Here is a 21875-nt window from a genome sequence, read left to right on the forward strand (position 1 = left end):
TGTAGAACTCGAATTAAGGAAACATTAATTTGACTATAGCTAAAGAATTGGGCTTTTCCCTTGAGGAAATAAACCCGAAATAATCAAAGAACATTGCAAGTCACCACCTCTCCAACTATATAATTGTATTCGACTGAGTTCTAATAGAATACGTCACGAATTGAATTTCGGGGCGAAATTCTTTCAACCGGGGAAGAATGTGACAACCGTCAAAATTCGAGTCGGTTCTAGATTTGAATAAACTTAGTTGCACATATACGCACGACATATACTGGACTTAGTGACTAGAAGCTCAGTTATAACCTACTAGAAACTTGGAAACAACTAGAAACAATGGATAATGTACTTAGATTTCACATTGATATGTGAATTCTACAACTACTTAACTGTAGAGGCTATCCATATTCGGGTCACTCTTTGACTCGAACACCTTTTCATGAATCATATACACACATCTTGCACTTGACCTAGAAGTAGAAATTAGGTCAAAGTCTCATAGAAACTTAAGTCAAAGTTGTAGACTAGGACTAGTATACTTGATTCCTCAATTTCGCTTGAATCTCGGAGTCACTACATAGAATGCCAATAAACCGATAAAAATAAATTACAAACATTATTTATAACTATAAAAGAGTTATAATACCATAAGATAATTTAAAGTCTCAAATATTCTATTTATTTTGATATTCAAAGTTTATTAAACTCCAAAACCCTAAAAGCCATAAAAACTCATATTTATAAACTTTAACCTTAAAAATTTCTATAAAAATAATTATGAAACTTATAATATGATCTTATAATAAAAAAAATTATGAGAATGCATTTAAGAAAAATAAAATTTAAGTCATTAGTATTTAACCTTATTTTCTATGAAAAAAAAATCAAGGTTTTATGAATGAAAATTAAAATAAGGTGCATATTTTATTAAAACTTGATATTTTTATAAAATAAAGTTATAATTTTATAAAATTTAAGAGAGGGAGACCCTCTCTCCACTCCAAAGTCGGACTCCCTCCTCCCAAGATGCCTCTCCTCTTCCCAACACAAAATGATTCTTCTTCTCTCTCACACTCCATATTCCCTCATTTTCTCTCATTTCTCTCTCACACTCTCACACACATTTTCTCTCTTCCTCCCACTATGAACCACGAAATTTTACAGCCAACATGTCCAAGAACACTCAAGATACTCAACATCTTCATCATCTAATGGTGTTCATTAAGGTAGAACATGATTTCCTTTCATTTTCCTTCAAGTTTTCATGGATTTTCTTGCATTTCTTTGTTCTTCTACACCATTCTAATGAAAGATCATGAACACATAAACATACACACACACAAACTCATGGTTTTGATGACGATGGTGGTAGAATTTCAACCAAAAACAACATGCATGGTGTAAATGGTGAAATCCAAGGACCTAAACCTAAGTCAAAATCAAGGAAATGCACTTTTCTACATGTTTTGGTGGTAAAACACCACATGCATCCAAGGTTTTCTTTCAAAAACGATTTTTGAACATTTCAAACTCATGAATGGTCTTCAAACAAACATGCATGTGATGATCTTCAAGCTTAGAAGCTAGATCATCAAAGTATGTTGTTAAAAGCTTTCAAATATGTTCATGAAGGATTTAATTCCAAATAAATATCTAAAACTCATTTTCTGACCAAATCCGATTTTTCCCAGATTCTCATCAACAAAATAAGATGCTCTGTAAATTTCCAGAAAATAATTCATATTTCTCGAATTCTTATAATTATTGCAACAAAATAGGTCAATAAATCATATAAAATACTTTCTGAGGTCTATAAATCCTAGGAAAATTCGTGGATGACCCTTATGGTGAATAATGACCCCTCATAAAATTTCATCGATTTTTATTACTGTTTAATGTGTCTTTTGATTTTCTTTTTGTGTGGTTCCAATAAATCACAAAACCACTTTAGAGAGTGTGAAAATGCCATCTAACAATTTTCGCACCTCTTACCAGAGGTGGAAGACTCATAAAAATAATTTCACGATTTTTCATTATACATTTCTATTTTCCCCAATTTTTGTAATTATAATGGCCTAAAAATAGAAAAAATAGTTCTGATCATCCAAAATTCATGAAAAATTACCAGAACCTCTTTTTGTACATTAGGAGCCTACATAAAAATTTTGATGATTTTTCTCTTCTATATACTATTTTTCTCCTATTTTCTAAGGTTAAATACACTTAAATACACTTAAATACACTTAAATACCCAAAATCGGATTTCAGTATATAAAAACCACATTTAGTATTTTTCCCAGATTATTTATTCTGAAAATGAAGTGTACAAAAATTTTGGTAATTTACTTTAACTGTTTAATAATTATTCTCCAATTAATGATTATTTAAGAGGATAAAACAAATAAAATAGAAAGACTAATTGAAAAATATCTTTTATATTTTTCACAGCTTCTAAATGTATAATAAAAGTGTTACAAAAGTTTTGGGCAATTTTGGAAACTGTTTTCTATTTATTTCAATTTTTATTAGAATAAATGCTCAAAAATCATAAAATTGGGTTAAAAAGTTTAGAAATCAATTTTTATATTTTTTCCAGCTTAATAATGTTTAATAACAGTAATACAAAAAGTTTGGGTAATTTTGGAAACTGATTTCTATTTTTCATGAATTTGTATCTATTTAGAAAATTAAATATATGAAAAATTGTTATACATATTCATACTCCATGAAAATTTATCTAGAAGTCTTTTAGTACATTTAGAACCAAAATCTGAAGTTTGGTAATTTTTATTAACTGTTTAGTATTTTTCAAGATTTTATGGTTATTCAAGAAACTAAAATCGTGAAAAAATAGTCAGACAAATCAAAAATTCAAGAAAATTTATCTTGAGGTCTTTCACTTCAATTAAAACTGAAATGCAAACTTTGGGAAATTTTAGAACTAAATTAATTTAGTTTTTGAATATTTAATCATTGGAATACCTCTTAAAATGTTAAATATTAACAATTCAATAATGAGAATTTTCCACTTAAATTGTTATATAACAATTGATTCTTTGAAATTTAATTTTCATAGAAAAATGTTTTTAACTTATCAGTATTAAATTTTGACACATATTGGCATGATTCTATTGTAGTAGTATGTATACTAGTGTTAGATTTCGATTAGAGACTCATTAGTGTGTAACATCGTTGTAGGAAAACGATAGTGGTACGAGTGGAGCGTAGTTCAAGGCACCATTTGCATCATCTCAATGCATTGTGAGTATTCACGCACTCCCCTATTTTTAGTTTTAATGTTTTGGGGTGGAAAAGCATGTCTCGAAAAACTATTATTTGAATGTTGTATATAAATTGATTTGTATCAAACATGATTGCTATTTTATTGCTATGTCTCTCTATGTATGTCTATGCAACACGGAACATGAGAACTTATCGTACTAAGGCCCTTCCCTTATCTCTAACCATTAACTCTTTGAGCCAATGGTCATTATGGATAGCGCTATTAGGAATTGACAACTCCTCACTCGCCCTATTGCTGGAGTGCATGATACCATATTCATCTATGGAACGATAAGCATAGATCTTGATAGGGCTTCAGTCATAGGTTTGGTTGAGACTCATTGTTTGCTTATACACATACAAACTCGTTACTTATTATAGCAATAAACTTGTTTATTAATTATAGCAATGAACTTTGTTTCTCATTACAACAACGAACTGTTATTACTGAAAACTTATATACATGTTTTAGCAATGAAATTGTTTGCTCCTTGTAGCAACAAAATTGATTGCTCATTTTAGCAATGAAACTTGTTTACTCGTTTGAGTAACGAACTTTATCTTCCATGAGAATATGAATGTTGCATCTTATTTGGGCAACATACCTTATCTCTCATGATGACAAAGAACTTTGTTTTTACAAACTTATTTACTCATTTTAACAATATACTTTTATTATTGGAAACTTTTATCAAAACTTTGATTTCAATTCATGGAACCAGTATCATTTTGTTTATCTGTGAGTACTCACCAACTATTTTTATAGTTGACGCTCGTTTTACATGCTTTTTCAGGAATCATCGAGTAAGTGGCACTTAGGGACACTTCACTTTTAGGAGCATTCGCATGTGTTGTATTTCAATTTACATTGTAATTTCTTTTAAAAGTTGTTCAAACCCATTGTGAATTTTGTAATGATTTTTAATACTATGGTTGGTGTTGTCTTTTAACTTTTGCGATGAAACCCTTTGTACTGCCACGCCCTGTGTTTCCGCTTTAGCCGGGTGTGACATATCCCCCTCCCCCCCCCAAATGAAACATTTGAAAATGGTGAAAGTTGGGATGTGAAACTCACCTGAACAGCGTGATTCGAAAGACTCAGGTTATCGCATCGGGAACTTCCATCCATCAAGTGAGGAGGAGTGGATTCCGGATCGATTCATAGAGAAAGAGAAAGAGTTTGAGGTGTGAAGATTTGGAGAAGTGAAGGCCTATATTTATAGGGTCGATTTTGGTATGCGCACATCACAAATATCTTTGCACGTCATGCATGGGCTTCGTGGCTGCATTCAAAACTTGACATTTGTCACTTTCATGATGGTCCACATCTCTTGTATCTCGACGAATCTTGGTGTCAGACGTGTGCGTTGTGCATGATATGAATTACGCACGCACGATTATTATTTCGTAAAAATTCATATCTTTCTGATATGAATCTTGTTTCTGACATTCTTTATATATTTATGTAGCTATTGATGAGTACTACAACTTTCCCATATGTTGTTTTGGCTAATTCCAATTTCCATTTTTAGCCCGTATTTTATGTTTTTCCAAAAATCATATCTTCTTTGTATGTACTATGTTTTTGGACCTCTTTGCTTCTAAGTTCTTATCTCAAGGAGTACCACGACTTTCCTTTTAATGACTTTTAGTCAAAACTCAACCAATCCCTTAGTACTATTTTGATGTTGTGAAATTTATTGACGCGACTAATTTTACTTCCTACAAAAATCATAACCTCTCAAATCGAAGTTAGATATTTACGAAGTTTATATCCTTGAATTTGCGTCGCAACATACTTTCTTAATATATTACCCATTTACTCTAGTTAACACAACTTTTTGCGTACTTAATCGTGTATATTTTGGACTATTTTGTCTTCTATACCGAGGTTCTAAGCCTTATGTTTAGATACTTATCATTTTACAAGTCCTTTTACAATCGGTGATCGGTGGAAATTGCCGCAATTGTCACATTCTCACCTCGTTAAAAGAATTTGTCCCGAAATTCAGACTGTAGAGTTTTTCTTATTAGGGGAGACCAGTTTCTTAATCCTTGTTTGATCCTTCTTTTCTGTTGGGATAACTTATTCCCCTTTTATCACTCATCTTTAGGTTTATGTTGTTTCTACCTCTAACTCTTCAACTTCATCTTTTTGGTGTTTATTTATTCTTATTTTACCCCAAGATGAAACCTAGGTTCAGGTTTTATTCTTCTTTGTTTTGTTATTGATTTCTGGAGAGATTTCTATGTTCTAATCTCCATGTGTAAGTACTGATCTTTTCCATTTTTATTTTTTTTAGAAAGATCTTACACATAAATAAGTGCATATATTTTATATTTCTTCTAAAAGTAAATATTTCAAGGATTGTCAGTCCCTTTATATCCCAAGCATTACATATATGCCTTTATATGGTAACCCTAAAATTTACTTGCTACATTACTACATTGTTTCAAAATACTTCGTTTCAAGCATCTTTCTATTGGCTTTGTTCTTTTTGCAAGACCTTGTGGTGTGCCCTTTTCTACCGCAACTATCACAAACTAGTTTTCTACATTTTCCCTCATGGTGATAACTACAATTGTCACACTTGGGAAGGATCCCCAAATACTCTCTTGGTAGAATCGATGATCTTTGTCAAGACTTCCTATTATCTTTCTTCCATGACCATCGAATGGATTCTCCTTTGGGACCTTCTTCCCACTTATTTCTGAAATCCTTGACTCATTTCTTATTCTTTCTGAAGGATTTCTGTTTGATTACTGGTTCTGCTAGATTATAGGCTAATCATCTAGCCTATTGGTAAACATTGAGTTGCGTCGTGCATATCATCCTTTAAATTTACGAAGCTAGCCCTTTGATGTATGATTTGATCTTCCTGCCTTTTGAGCCGATCAATTCTGGACATACTGTTGCTAGGTCCTCAAAGCGTATGACATAGGCTGCCAAACTTGTGTTCCTTGTAGTTAGGTAATGGAATTCATGTTCCACTCGGGTCATGTCTTCCCAAGAATAGAATTTCATTATCATTAGCTTCTTTAGTTCCTCACATGAAACTGTGTAGGTTGCGTCTACACCTTTTTAACCTAAGCATTCCACCAGATAAGAGCCTTAACCATAAATGTGTAGGTTGTAAACTTCATTCTACAGTCCCTGGCACATTTGCTTTCTATTTCCTTTATCTAGTGGATCACGCCATTTACTTCTTCGTCTCCATAGAAGCTTCTTGGTTTGCTATTGAGAAACTCCTCGTAATTGTCTGTTATCAGCCTACCTTCTTTATCCCTTTGGTCGATATTTCCTTCCTTCTTAGCAGCTCCGAAATTTTCTAGAGCATCTGAGACTTGACGTTCAACCATTGACTTGATGGTTGTTGGATCTACTAAGGCTAATGTTGTCGTTTTGCCGTCCTATAATGGGGTTACTTGTCATTTCTTCTGCATAAATTTGACTGGTATAATTGAAAATTTTAAATATTTTATGTGTTTTTGGGAATGCACTATTCTTCCTACTTGTGTTTTTAACACATATTATGGTTTTTAACTAGTTAACTTCAGAGCAACCTGTCTTCTTATCGGTCTATGCTTTTCGTGGATAGTTTGACTATCTTTAAATGAGATTCCTTGCCATTTAAGAGAATAATGTCACTTTATTCCTTTCATGCAAGGTTTCTAAGCTTAGTGCTCTTTTTAATTCTTAGGGTGTAAAAGTGATAGCTAAAATAAATTTTAGGGTAAAAAGTGTTGATTTTTGAAAATTAGGATCTACATGTCGGACATGTCGTATGCGCCTCGTGCACCTTCATCAAATCAATATTTAATGTCGATTTTTGGCTTTATTCGACATTTACTTCCTTTTCCAACTAGTCCCCACCTCGTAGTTGGTCCCACACGCGATGAGCATGTCTCATGTTTGTTGCTTTCGAGCTTTAATTCTTCGGTTTCTCGACTTCCTACTTCTAAGGTACTTATTATACTAAACCTTAGCATCTATATTTCCCTTAGATTCTTAATTTTTGGGTTTTTAAGTTCTTAGGATTTTATCACATTTACTCGTAATACTCGAAATTGATTAGCTAAATATATATTTTCACTACCGATTACTAAACCCAAATGCTTAATTTCTAGTTAAATCGGTTAATCTAACCTTAATTTTGGGTTTTCGGTTTTGGGGTAAAACCTAGAGTTTTACTACATCTATCGATTCTTAAGTTTTTTGACCAAATTGACGGTGTATTGTACTTGTATAAGCTTCGCCTAACATTCCCTTGTAGATTCTAGGTTGAAACCTGGACGGATTCAGTGCTTTTGGAACCGACTATTCGTCGTGTTCTTGAGGAGCGTCGTACATCTTCAATGCACGTCGTGCATCTTCATCATGCACGTGACGCAGTTCTTGATGTGTGCAAGAATTGTTTTTTTATTTTGCAATACTTTTACTCATTTTATCTTAATTATAACTGTGTTGCCCTATTTTTCTCAGGTTATGACTCGATCAGGTCGTCAGAGGGCATCCATTTCTACAGTTTGCAGATGATATTCCTTCTGAGGACTGGAGCTTCTTCATTTCTTGGTTAACTGATGTACTGTCCAAGCAGTTCAGTATTCCTCAGGCCCTTGTATGGGGGACTGCTGATGATCTTGTACTGTCTACCCATTTAGAGTCGTATCTCACTCGGGTCCTTAGTGCTGATAACGATCTTGGTCTTTTTACTTGCCATGGGTGGCGTCGGATCGTCAAGACTTAGGAGGTCATCTATCACGAGATCTGCTACGACTTCTTTGGTACTGTTCGCTTTTCTAGGCGGCCGACGGTGTCACACCCCCAAACCAGAACGGCGGAAACGTTTAGGGGCGGAGGATGTCATGTAAGTATCACAACACATGCAATATAGTAATCAAAGTATAAACAACCATTGCATTAATAAGTATAAGTTTTACATAAGTGTTTAAACATTACATATTCAAACATCAAAGTAGATACAGTAGAAGACAAGAGTCACAGTACGGTACAAGGTAGTCTTCTCAAAAGCTTCGGGAGTGTACCTGTCTACTGGATTCTTGAGAATACAAGTTATTTTGAAAGAGTAGATCAGCATTTAAGCTGGTGAGTTCATAAGTATTTTAGTTATATAAAGTATACTCTAAGTTCTTGGAAAAGTTCGCTGGTTCCTCCAGAAAATCCTATATTTCATGATGTGATAAAATCATAACCTCAATAGTTCCCTCTGCAATTACTTAGTTTATACTAGTTATATATAACCTAATATTGAATGGACAGTTAAATGGGTGAATCTTCCCTAAGCCCACAACCAAACAAGGAACAGGAAGTAAGGCGGAAGTCACACATTTCACTGTCAATCGGATATTACTTATATATAACTCTGATGTATAAACTAAGGAATTATAGAATTAGCCACTAAAGGTCCTTTATGTTATACTAGTTTAAAGAGAGTGAATGACTCTGTTCCATCTGATAAGTAGTTTTAAATGCCCATAAAACCGTTCTGATAAGTAGTTTTAAATCCCCATAAAACCGTTTCAGAATAGTAGTTTTAAATCCCCATAAAACCGTTAAATCCCCATAAAAAGGGTCTATGTGATTTTGAAAAGAGTATACATGACTTTAAAATTTTTCCATGACTTTAAGTCATTTTGGAAGCATTTGGTAATCTTTTATTATAAAAACAATAATTAAAAGCATAAGGGAATCGTTTATGTGATTGATATCACATGTAATTATTAACACAATTAGCTTGTGTTCAACTTGTATCCCCCCCCCCTAAAAAGCATTTAAAACCATTAAAAAGGTAGATTATAGGGGTATAAACTCACTTGATAAGTGGTGATTTGGACAGCGTTTCGTTTCTATAAATGATATTTTTCGAAGAAGCCGCGAGTTTTTGATTAAAATCGGGCTTTACGCGGGCAGCTCTTCGACTGGAAAGAGGTTAGATTCTCGAGAATTTCGGGGCTTCGGGGCTTGCTTCGGGTTTTAGATATGATACCGGGGCTTCGGGGGGTTGTAAGGAGGTTTATGGGGGGTGAAATATGTGGAAAAGGGTGAAACATGGTGTAAAAGTGGTGTAGGAACCGGAGGATCTCGCACCTCCTTTTATACCCTGCGAGGGTCTTCGGTTGAGAGGATAAGAAGGACACGCGGAGGCTTCGGATGCGAGGGGGAGGCCAGGCGTCAGTCTCCGACGCTACATACGCGTCGCATATCGGACGCTGCCACGGACGCAACACGCGTCGGAACCGGGTTGGGCCGCGTCTTCGGTTGAATCAGCAACGGATACGATGCGGACACTGGGCGATCTCGCATGCGATATGACGTGTCCGGATCCCAGCCATGCGAAATTTCCCGGTTTTCAATATTTTTTGATTTTTGTGCCCAAAACTTGCGAAATTCATAACTTTCGCATACGAGCTCCGTTTTCGACGTTCTTTATATGCACGCGTAGGCAAATTTATACTCTACGACTTTCGTTTAGACTTCATCAGCGAATTTTGATTTTATTTTTAATATTATTATTTTTAACAGACCGGGACAGGAAAATCCGTTAAAAATTCATAACTTCTTTATCCGAAGTTTGTTTGCGTCTGTCTTTTTACCGATGTACTACTATTGACGAGACCTTCGATTCTTGTTTAGGTTGTGTCGGCTAAAAATCATTCAATCTTTATTTCGAGTTTTTAGCTGTATACTGTTATAATGAACTTTAGAAAAATCGTAACTTCCTCATCCGAAGTCAGATTTTGACGTTCTTTTTACGAAAGTTCTCGGTTTACCATATTCTACAACTTTAATTTAGATTGTTAAGGCTAAAAATCCTTTTATTGAAAACTCACTTTTTACACCGAACAGTGTTTTGCCGGTTTTGTCGCGGATCTTCGATTGGTCATAACTTCTTCATTATAACTCGGATTTTAGTGTTCTTTATATTTTTGGAAACCTTGTTACAATCTCTACTACTTTGTTCATCCCAATTTAGATTATTGAACAATTTATTTTTGACCTAAATTTGACTGGTGATTATCCCCCCGTTAGAGGGAATTTCGTCCCTAAATTAAGTCTAAGGCATACTTACGGACGAAGGGATAAGAGGTAGATACTTATGTTTCTGATGATCCTCACGCTCCTAAGTGAATTCAGACCCTCGTTATGAATCTTAGCGGACCTTCGCCAATGGGGGTAAGGATCTGATTAGTCCTAATGACATTGCTGTCTAGGATTTCCACAGATTCATCCACAAAGTTGAGGTTCTCGTTTACCTCGATCTAATCGAGTGGGATGACAAGAGTCTCATCGAGCAAGCAGGTTGAAAGATAAGGACATGGAAGATAGGGTGTATGTTATTGAATTCTCGAGGTAGTCAGGGTCTATATGTTACTGAATCAAATCTAGTAAGAATCTCGAATGGTCTTATGTACTTTGGATTTAGTATTCCATGCTTTCCGAAGCATATCCTGCCCTTCCGGGTGAGACCTTCACATGGCGTGGTCAACAACCTAGAATTCCAAGGGTTTTCTTTTATCGAAGGCGTAGCTTTTTGTCTGACTCTTGGAGTTTCACGTCGCTCTTGGATTTGTACTCTCTTCTTGGTAGTCTCTCGGAAGAATTCTGGTCTAGCGAAGGTGTTGTATGGAAATTGGACCTCTAGCTAGTTCCATTTCACCAACTTTAGTCCAGTGCAGATAGGATCTGCACTTGCGACCACAGAAGGTTTCGAATGGAGCAACTTAAATGCTAGCATGATAAAGGACTTGACTAATTGGTAAATGGGTATCCCAAACTTTACCAAAGTCGATCACCTATGCTCTCAGTATGACTTTTAATGCTTGAATCATTCTCTTATTCTGTCTGTTAGTTTAAGGATGGTAGGCTATGCTCATGACTAGTCCAGTTCCCAGAGATTTCTTAAGTGACTGTCTGAACTGGGAGATGATTCTATTATCTCAACGGAGATAACATATATTGGAACACCGTGTACTCTGACTAATCTCTCTAACACACGTTCTAGTTATCTTCTCTATTTTCCTGTTTCTTCAAAATTGCAGGAAGTGCGCGGACTTGGCTAATTTGTCGACGATCACCCAAAATAGCATCAAGTCCACCTGTTGCCTTGGTAACTTGATTATAAAGCCCATTGTAATCCGCTACCACTTCTACTCAGGTATCTCCGATTGTTGTAGTAAGCCTGTGAGCTTTTGCTTTGAAGTTCACGATAAGACTCATACTTGGCTCATCCATCATCACCTTGTATATACGAGTCGTATATAATTTAGATCGACAAAAAATTCGGTTGGGTGGCTCTGCCCTAAGTCCACAACTAGACAAGGAACAAGAAATAGGGCGGAATCACACATCCTAAATCTTGTTGAGTCTAAATTATATGCTACTCTTGCGTATACACTTAGCAGTGATAGATTAACCTAATGAATTCTTATACTCTAATCTTGAACTTGACCCGTGGTACAAGTGGTCTTCCTCGGAGATCTATTGGGTATACTACGGGTGGTTACTGACTTTTGAGACTTCTTTGGTGCTTTTTGCTTCAAGTTTTCTATCTACTGAGTAGGCTAGAAGGTGTGGTACCCCTCGCATGGGTACTTCTGAGGTCTTGAGGTGAGAGATGATATAAGGGTTTGTGTTATGGATTGGAGGAATTTCATCTGACGGCTGATTGAGGAAAAAGTTCTTTTGCATAGCATAAGAATTTTGCATGGTAAGGACCAAGCCAAACCATGTCAGATGAAAATGTCAGAATTTCTAGACGAAATAGATATTAATTCGTTCTGGGAGAAATGATTACTAGGATGATGAACTATCCTATGTACACAACTTTTCAGCGCTTCTGGTTTTATTTTGTTATTACTGTTACGAATCCCATTTTTGTTTCGAAATTGGCGGGTACTACCAATACGAGGATTCTGATAATTTGAAATTATGAACTTTCAAGATATGATCCCTCTATAATCGCTTGCTGTATACAAGTCATGTATAATTAAGATTGGTAAGACCGTTGACTGAGCAACCCTGTCCTAAATCCACAACCAAACAAGGAACAGGAAATGAGGCGGGATCACTCACTCTATGTCTACAAATCTTAATTATAAATGACCCTTATGTATACACTAAGCCATAATAGCTTATCTGTTAGGGTTTCGATTTTTATATGAATACTGTGATTTGGTTCGAACGAGAGAGTAATCATAATTAACATTAATTATTGGGGTTTGGAAGCATACCAAAATATAGCAGGGTTCCTTGATGCTTCTCCATTCCCTGGGGGTCAAACTCCTCCTTCTCCCTCGTCGTTCTTCTCTGTTGGACAGTCCCTCTTGAAATGTCCTATTTCACCACAAAGGTGACATATTGGAATAGTACCAACATTGGTAGTTGAAGTGATGAACTCGACCGGAGTCCTACAGATGCGGGAGGTGTGCCCCTTCATGTTGCATCTATTGCAATGCAACTCTCGGCAAACTCCATGATGATGGTAGTTGCACTTGCTGCAGTGTGGGAGGTTTCCTAAGTACGACGTGGTCGGTGCTGGAATAACAGGGCTGATGGGGGTATTGACTGCCCCAGTTCGTTGCCCTTTGCTAGGTTCTTGAGATGAACAACTCCTTTTCTCGTTCTCGAACTTTCGTTTCAGGATATTAGGTTTGAGGTTCAGAGTGTCCTTACAAGTAGGCACTCGTTGCTGAAATTGGTTATCACCACGATCGGGATTGCTGATAACATTTTTGCTAACATTTGCATTGTTGGCATTAAGATGGACCATGACAGCTGTTACAGCTGCTGTGACTGCAGCTTGAAACGTAGCCGCATCTATCTGAAGGATTGGTGTTTTGCTGGTGGGTTGGCTATGTTTCTTCGGAGGCATGATTCTGCTAAGCGATGAGAAAATGAGCTCGTGATCAATAATGGTTGCCTCTAGATATATTCTAAACATTTATTTGAATATAAATTTTTCGTTTTGTTATACCGATCTCAAAGGTTCGACCTACATCCTTATGATGTAGTCCTAGTAAAGAGTAGAAGTAAGTTTCTAGAATGGTTATCAGACGAGTGTTATCCGAACTGAGTTATCTTTGGTTGGTGGATATCATGTTCCAACTTTCGAAAAGATCCGAAAGTAATTCATAATAGAGTCTACATAAAATAGACTTATGAATTTGAGAAGTAGTCACTCTCGATTGAGATTTCGTGATCCGATTTATTGTTATTAGCCGTGACAGGAAAAGACGATAAGCTCAAAACCTAATGTGAGTAATGTAAATACTAACTCACTAGGTTGAATCGATTTACTAGTTATTAAAGTGACGAAAAGACACTCAAACACTTCGCATGTAATACGCATGGTTTTCTTCTGTTCTTAGTTCTATTTTGGGCGGTAATGATTTGTTCTCTCCTGGTATTTATATGGTGTCCTTCTCCTCCGTAGATATATGGAATTTTTGTGTTGTCTTACTTCCGATTCTGATACTGATCCCCATTACTTCATAATGGAGAGTTCAAATCCCGGAAGTTCATGCGAACCTCCCATCGATGTCCTTAATAAGGCAAAGGCACTTGGTGGTTTCTGTAGTTTCTTTTACTCTTCAATTGTTTCTTTCTCGGACTCATCTTAACAAATCTCTTATGGATCTTCGTTGATTCCTCTGTTGGTGGTTATGGTGAGGTGGCTACATCTATCTAAGTGGTCAACACGAGAATGGGAATTTCTAAAGAATCTATGAGATTAATAAAAATTAAATTTTTATGAGGATGATTATTTCCGGTCTTTCTATGATCACATAGTGTGTACCGGTTATATATAATCCAGATCAAATAGACCTTCGAATAAGTAATCCTACTCTAAAACCACATCCAAACAAGGAAAAGGAAGTAGAGTGAAAATCACATATTCTAATTCTATAAAATCTCTATTATATATAACCTTATCGTATTCACTTAGTAATTATAGACAAACCAGAAAATATCTTTTTAACATTTCCCCAAAGTTATTTATGGTACCTAACATACTTCCATGGTATTTTAATCATAAGTTTGATTCTTGGACTTCTAGATATAAGAAGTTAATAAGTTTACAGTTTTCTTGTTATAGCATCCTAAAATACTCCTATAGTATTTTAATCTTTATGTTTGGTTCTAGAATTCTTCTGGTACCTAGGTAAGTTTTAGATTTGTTACAACACTACAATCACTCCCAAACACATGTTGGTCATATCTCAAATAAATATAGTTGATCAGGCTATATTGATCCCAAATATGATTACATAACTGTCCAGGTTTAACTGTAATGCCCAACATCCAAATACTTTTGTTTTGTTCTTCTTGTGATACTCATTCTAGTATATATATTCTGCATGTACTAATACTTTTATAAAATATTGTTATATTTTTAAAGTATAACTCTTGGTCAGAGTGTTTTTTTCCCAATGGGTTTATAGTTGAATATCTTTTATGACTGATATACTGAGTTCACTATAAACAATGCTCTGATACCAATCTGTCACACCCCCAAACCAGAACGGCAGAAACATTCGGGGGCGGAGGACGTCATGTAAGTATCACAACACATGCAATATAGTAATCAAAGTACAAACAACCATTGCATTAATAAGTATAAGTTTTACATAAGTGTTTAAACATTACATATTCAAACATCAAAGTAGATACAGTAGAAGACAAGAGTCACAGTACGGTACAAGGTAGTCTTCTCAAAAGCTTCGGGAGTGTACCTGTCTACTGGATTCTTGAGAATACAAGTTATTTTGAAAGAGTAGATCAGCATTTAAGCTGGTGAGTTCATAAGTATTTTAGTTATATAAAGTATACTCTAAGTTCTTGGAAAAGTTCGCTGGTTCCTCCAGAAAATCCTATATTTCATGATGTGATAAAATGATAACCTCAATAGTTCCCTCTGCAATTACTTAGTTTATACTAGTTATATATAACCTAATATCGAATGGACAGTTAAATGGGTGAATCTGCCCTAAGCCCACAACCAAACAAGGAACATGAAGTAAGGCGGAAGTCACACATTTCACTGTCAATCGGATATTACTTATATATAACTTTGATGTTTAAACTAAGGAATTATAGAATTAGCTACTAAAGGTCCTTTATGTTATACTAGTTTAAAGAGAGTGAATGACTAAGTTCCATCTGATAAGTAGTTTTAAATCCCCATAAAAATGTTCTGATAAGTAGTTTTAAATCCCCATAAAATCGTTTCTGAATAGTAGTTTTAAATCCCCATAAAACCGTTTCTGAATAGTAGTTTTAAATCCCCATAAAACCGTTTCTGAATAGTAGTTTTAAATCCCCATAAAACCGTTTCTGAATAGTAGTTTTAAATCTCCACAAAACCGTTCAGTTTTATTTATGGAAGGAGATTAATACAGTAGTATTTCTTAAAAATAAACTACCGATGAATAACTACCCTAATATTAACCTGGTTAATTAGGGTTTAAAATGTGATAATGTTGTAACCATGCTGGACTAGAATGAACACGAAGACCTACTAGTGTCGAAACTGAATATTTGACATTTGTCAACCCATGGCTGGTCTGCCGGACTGTAGCTAGCAGTCGGGATGTGGGATTGTCGGTCCCGTATAGATCTATACACACAATTCCCGCTCTCCCTCCAGGAGACTCTGGTTACAAGGATGTAACATAACAAGTATTGCTATGTCCTGAAGACGTACCATCACATTTTAGTTTGAGTAAAGATTGAATTATAACCTTCTCTTGACAAAGTAATTTAGATCTCATATACTTATCTAGAAAATAGATTTCACGTTGTTTTCATAAATTATACCTATTATAATTTATACGTTCTATCTTATTAGCATGATCTATCCTGAAAGTACCCCTTTGCTCAGCATGATACAAAGGTAATGATACCGACTGAAGTAACCTTTTATATTTCCATATGTGTAATATATATAATTAAGAAGGAAACGGCCTTCGGACAAATAACACCACCTTAAGTCCACATCCAAACAAGGAAAAGGAAATAAGACAACTCATTAGTCCTAAGCCTTTTAAGTCTTATTTATATACTTATAGAAATATGAACATGCTTTTGACAATTATTAATTTAAAGAGATATAAACACATTTAAAAGAGTTTATCGGTATTTTAAAAAGGGTCTATGTGATTTTGAAAAGAGTATACATGACTTTAAAGATTTTACATGACTTTAAGTCATTTTGGAAGCATTTAGTAATCTTTTATTATAAAAACAATAATTAAAAGCATAAGGGAATCGTTTATGTGATTGATATCACATCTAATTATTAACACAATTAGCTTGTGTTCAACTTGTATTCCCCCCCTAAAAAGCATTTAAAACCATTAAAAAGGTAGATTATAGGGGTATGAACTCACTTGATAAGTGGTGATTTGGATAGCGTTTCGTTTCTATAAATGATATTTTTCGAAGAAACCGCGAGTTTTTGATTAAAACCGGGCTTTACACGGGCAGCACTTCGACTGGAAAGAGGTTAGCTTCTCGAGAATTTCGGGGCTTCGGGGCTTGCTTCGGGTGTTAGATATGATATCGGGGCTTCGGGGGGTTGTAAGGAGGTTTATGGGGGTGAAATATGTGAAAAATGGTGTAATAGTGTTGTAGGAACCGGAGGATCTCGCACCTCGTTTTATACCCTGCCAGGGTCTTCGGCCGAGAGGATAAGAAGGACACGCGGAGGCTTCGGATGCGAGGGGGACGCCAGGCGTCGGTCTCGGATGCTACACACGCGTCACATCTCGGACGCTGCCACAGACACATCACGCGTCGGAACCGGGTTGGGCCGCATCTTCGATCGAATCAGCAACGGATACGAGGCGGACACGGGGCGATATCGCATGCGAGGTAACGTGTCCGGATCCCAGCCATGCGAAATTTCCCGGTTTTCAATATTTTTTGATTTTTGTGCCCAAAACTTGCGAAATTCATAACTGTCGCATACGAGCTCCGTTTTCGACGTTCTTTATATGCACGTGTAGGAAAATTTATACTCTACGACTTTTGTGTAGACTTCGTCAGCTAATTCTGACTTTATTTGTAATATTATTATTTTTAACAGACCGGGACAGGAAAATCCGTTAAAAATTCATAACTTCTTTATCCGAAGTCCGTTTTCGTCTGTTTTTTTTACCATTGTACTACTATTGACGAGACCTTCGATTCTCGTTTAGGTTGTGTCGGCTAAAAATCATTCGATCTTTATTTCGAGTTTTTAGCTGTATACTGTTATAATGAACTTTAGAAAAATCGTAACTTCCTCATCCGAAGTCAGATTTTGACGTTCTTTTTACGAAAGTTCTCGGTTTACCATATTCTACAACTTTAATTTAGATTGTTAAGGCTAAAAATCCTTTTATTGAAAACTCACTTTTTACACCGAACAGTGTTTTGCCGGTTTTGTCGCGGATCTTCGATTGGTCATAACTTCTTCATTATAACTCGGATTTTAGTGTTCTTTATATTTTTGGAAACCTTGTTACAATCTCTACTACTTTGTTCATCCCAATTTAGATTATTGAACAATTTATTTTTGACCTAAATTTGACTGGTGTTACAGACGGTGTAGACAAATCAGTTCATCTTTACCTTTCGTTTGGGAGGGGTATCCCGCTTTTACAACATTGCAAATTTGGGATGGCGAGTAGGGATTTATACTGAGGAGGAGGTTACTAGTCCTCATTTTATTTCCTTGCTAGATAGGTGCATCATTTCTCTACCTCAGTAGTATGACCAATTGTAGGTATGGGATCACGCTAGATGTATCTATGTATCTAGGTCGGCCAAAGAGAGTTCTTTTAGATCTTCTATCTTCAGGTTGATCCATCACCTGATTGCATCCATGATCTATCACCACGAGGAGTGTGACAAGGTTCCCTTGGGTGACCTTTTCTTGATGTGGTGCTTGATTCGCCCTGAGGTTCGCCTCAACCTCCCTTATACTCTTGTTTTATACTTATCTACTTTAGCTGTAGGCTCTATGGCAAAGAGTCGAATCTGTGGGGGTCATTGGGTTACCCGTTTGGCTCGTTCTGATGGGATTGACATCGGCTGGATGGTTTCGCGTCCTATCATGGAGTTAGGTGTGACTGCTCTGGGAAGATACGGGCAGTGGTACAGGGAGATGATCATGTACTGAGGATCCTTTATGATGATATCGTTCCGCCTTTGAGACAAGTGGAGTCGGAGCCTGTTCCTGAGCATGCTTTCATGAGGCGACAGAGACCTAGGTGCGCACCCGAGGTTGCTCGACACGATCCTGAGCCTGGGGTTGACTACCACCACTTGTCTTGACGCATGGATGTTCTACATTAGGAGCATCAGACCATTGTACGAGCTCAACAGGGGATCATGACATCTCTTACCAGTATCATAGAGTTTCACGGGATGGATTTTCTACCCTTTCCACAACCAAACCCCGATGTTCTCCCTTCAGGCACACAACAGAGTGATGCTGGTGATGTTGAAAGCGATGAGAATGAGGAGGACGAGTATGCGAGTGATGACGATGATGGTAATGGTGGGAGTAACGAGGAGGGTTTGATTTGATAGTTTGTTGTCTTTTGATACTTTTTCTAAGGATTTATTTTTTATACTCTTTATGTATATTATACTTTTGTTGTGGGTTATATGATATATATATATATATATATATATATATATATATATATATATATATATATATATATATATATATATATATATATATATATATATATATATATATATATATATGCTTTCTTAGTTTATCAATCACCGAATCCAAATTCAGTTGGTGCATTGGTCCAACCATAATTAAACATAGGTGATCAGTCTACGTTTAGTTGTGGCTTAACATATGTACACTGATTTACTTAAGATAATTGATTATTATATTTTATGCTTTTGATTCGTGTAGTTAAATGTTCTAGATTGGCAATTATCATGTTTGTTATATACTTCTAGACTATCAAATAAGGATTGGCCAGGTGAGAAGTGTCGGAGGGAAAGACCATTTTAGTATATAATCGTTCTAAAATGTAGCAACCCAAGTGACAGTTCAAACTAGTCACCTCTCCCGTAAGTAGTCTATCAGTAATGTAATTAATAATAATACTTTTATTTATAGATTTGAGGAAAAACCTTAATGGAGTATATGCCCTAGGCTATAGTCATAATTTTTTAAGGAAACACTAGTTCGCTATAACCTTCGGCCCTGATACCATTCTCTGTCACACCCTCGGCCGGTGGCGGAAACGTCGAGCCGTGACAGGGTACGTTTGATTATCCAAATCACAGAGCATAAAACGAACAACATAATTCTTTTATTTATAACACATAAGTACATTGATTCTTACATGATATAATCTAACTAACTCCACGCTTCTTGTCCTTCCTTGCAACGATCTTCTATTCTTTTGACTTCCTAGGTTTTGAAGCTTTAAAAGTATTCTAGGGAGTATTGCCTTTCTCTATTTTCATTCGTAACTTATTATATTTTATTTTAATGTTTGGTTTGCTTCGTCCGTCTTACCGAAACATATTTGGTTAACCCACTCGATTAATTTTGAGGAGTTATTAGATAGGATACTTAGGAAAGTATGTATCTTTATATTTGATCATACAATTTATATCTCGTTTTTCCAAGGAAAAATTAGTTCTTCCATACTTATTCCTTTCATACATATATGTTTCTTTAACTTGTATTTTCATACTTTTATTACTTCCTAGGCATTCTCCTCTATGTACTTTAATTTATTAAGGTTTATGAGCGTTGTTACCATGAGTCCCTAAAACCGAGCTATATAACTTGATATTTCTCCGCCACGACGCCTTAACAGACATCGTGAAAAAGACTATAAAGTTATGCATGTCGGGGTTGTAGCTAGTAACCGCAGGTGGGAGTGTCAAACCCATATAGATCTATACATACTTTTAATTCTCATTTAAGATTAACGATTATCGGTCTGGGGTAGCCGATAATCAATCAACCATGGATAAATAATACGTCTCATTTAACACTTACTTTAATAAACCTTTTAAGTATGATTTTGTTATTCTTTCTTTATTTTTTCCTTTAACACACTTTTCCTTACCTATATTATTCATATACATACATACATACATACATACATACATACATACATATATATATATATATATATATATATATATATATATATATATATATATATATGTGTGTGTGTGTGTGTGTGTGTGTGTGTCTATGTATGTATGTATATATATATATATATATATATATATATATATATAATAGTTATCTTTACTTCGATACCTTTGATAGGATATTAGGGCATCGTATAGTTAAGTGCATTGCCTACCCTTAAGTTTTCTTTTGATATAGTTTATTCCGTAATAATTTTGATACTCATATATATTATACCATATCTATAAAATAATTATTAGGTTCTTGAAATTTATAGGACTTTAGGGTAGAGTAACAACTACGTACAATGCTTATCCCAACATTTGGCCAACATAAAAACTAGAAACTAGGTTATTCTAGGGAATAGGCCAGCATAACAACTAGGTTTAATCCTTTAGTATAATCCTAGTCATTATATTGACTAGGCATAATATCATTCTTAAATCTTAGGCATGGTAACTACTGGACATAATATTATCCTAACGTTTGCATGCAGTTTCAAAACTATTGATATATTACAAGTAATAATCCTTTTGTAAAATTGTTGAAATAGTTTTATAGCATGTATCCCCCCCCCCCCCCCCCGATAAAACATTTGAAAACGGTAAAAGTTGAGTTGTGAAACTCACCTTAACATCATGATTCGAAAGACTCAGGTTATCGCATCGGGAAATTCCAACCATCTTGGGAGGAGGAAAAAATTTTGGATCGATTCAGAGAGAAAGAGAAAGAGTTTGAGGTGTGAAGATTTGGAGAAGTGAAGGCCTATATTTATAGGGTCGATTTTGGCATGCGCGTGACGCAAATTTCTATGGGTGTCGTGCATGGGCTTTGTGGCTCCATTCAAAACTTGCCACGTGTCACTTTCCTGATGGTCCACGTCTCTCATATCTCGATGAATCCAGGTGTCAAACGTACGCGCCGTGCGTGGTGTGAATTACGCGCACATGATTATTTTTTCATAAAAAAATCATATATTTCTTATATGAATATTGTTTTTGATATTCTTTATATATATGTATAGCTATTGATGAGTACTACAAATTTCCTTTAGGTTGTTTTGGCTAATTCCAATTTCCATTTTAGCCCGTATTTTATGTTTTCCCAAAAATCATATCTTCTTTGTACGTACTCCGTTTTTGTCCTTTAATGACTTTTAGTCAAAACACAACCAATCCCTTAGTACTATTTTGACATTGTGAAATTTATTGACGCGACCGATTTTATTTCCTACAAAAATCATAACCTCTCCAACCGAAGTCAGATATTTACGAAGTTTATATCCTTGAATTTGCCTCACAACATACTTTCTTAATATATTACCCATTCACTCTAGTTAAATCAACTTTTTTTCGCACTTAATTGTGTATATTTTAACCTATTTTCTCTTCTATGCCGAGGTTC

The sequence above is a fragment of the Lactuca virosa genome, chromosome 2 (assembly GCF_052849685.1).
Source record: "Lactuca virosa cultivar CGN04683 chromosome 2, Lactuca_virosa_CGN04683_v6, whole genome shotgun sequence".
In the NCBI taxonomy this organism is placed as follows: Eukaryota; Viridiplantae; Streptophyta; class Magnoliopsida; order Asterales; family Asteraceae; genus Lactuca; species Lactuca virosa.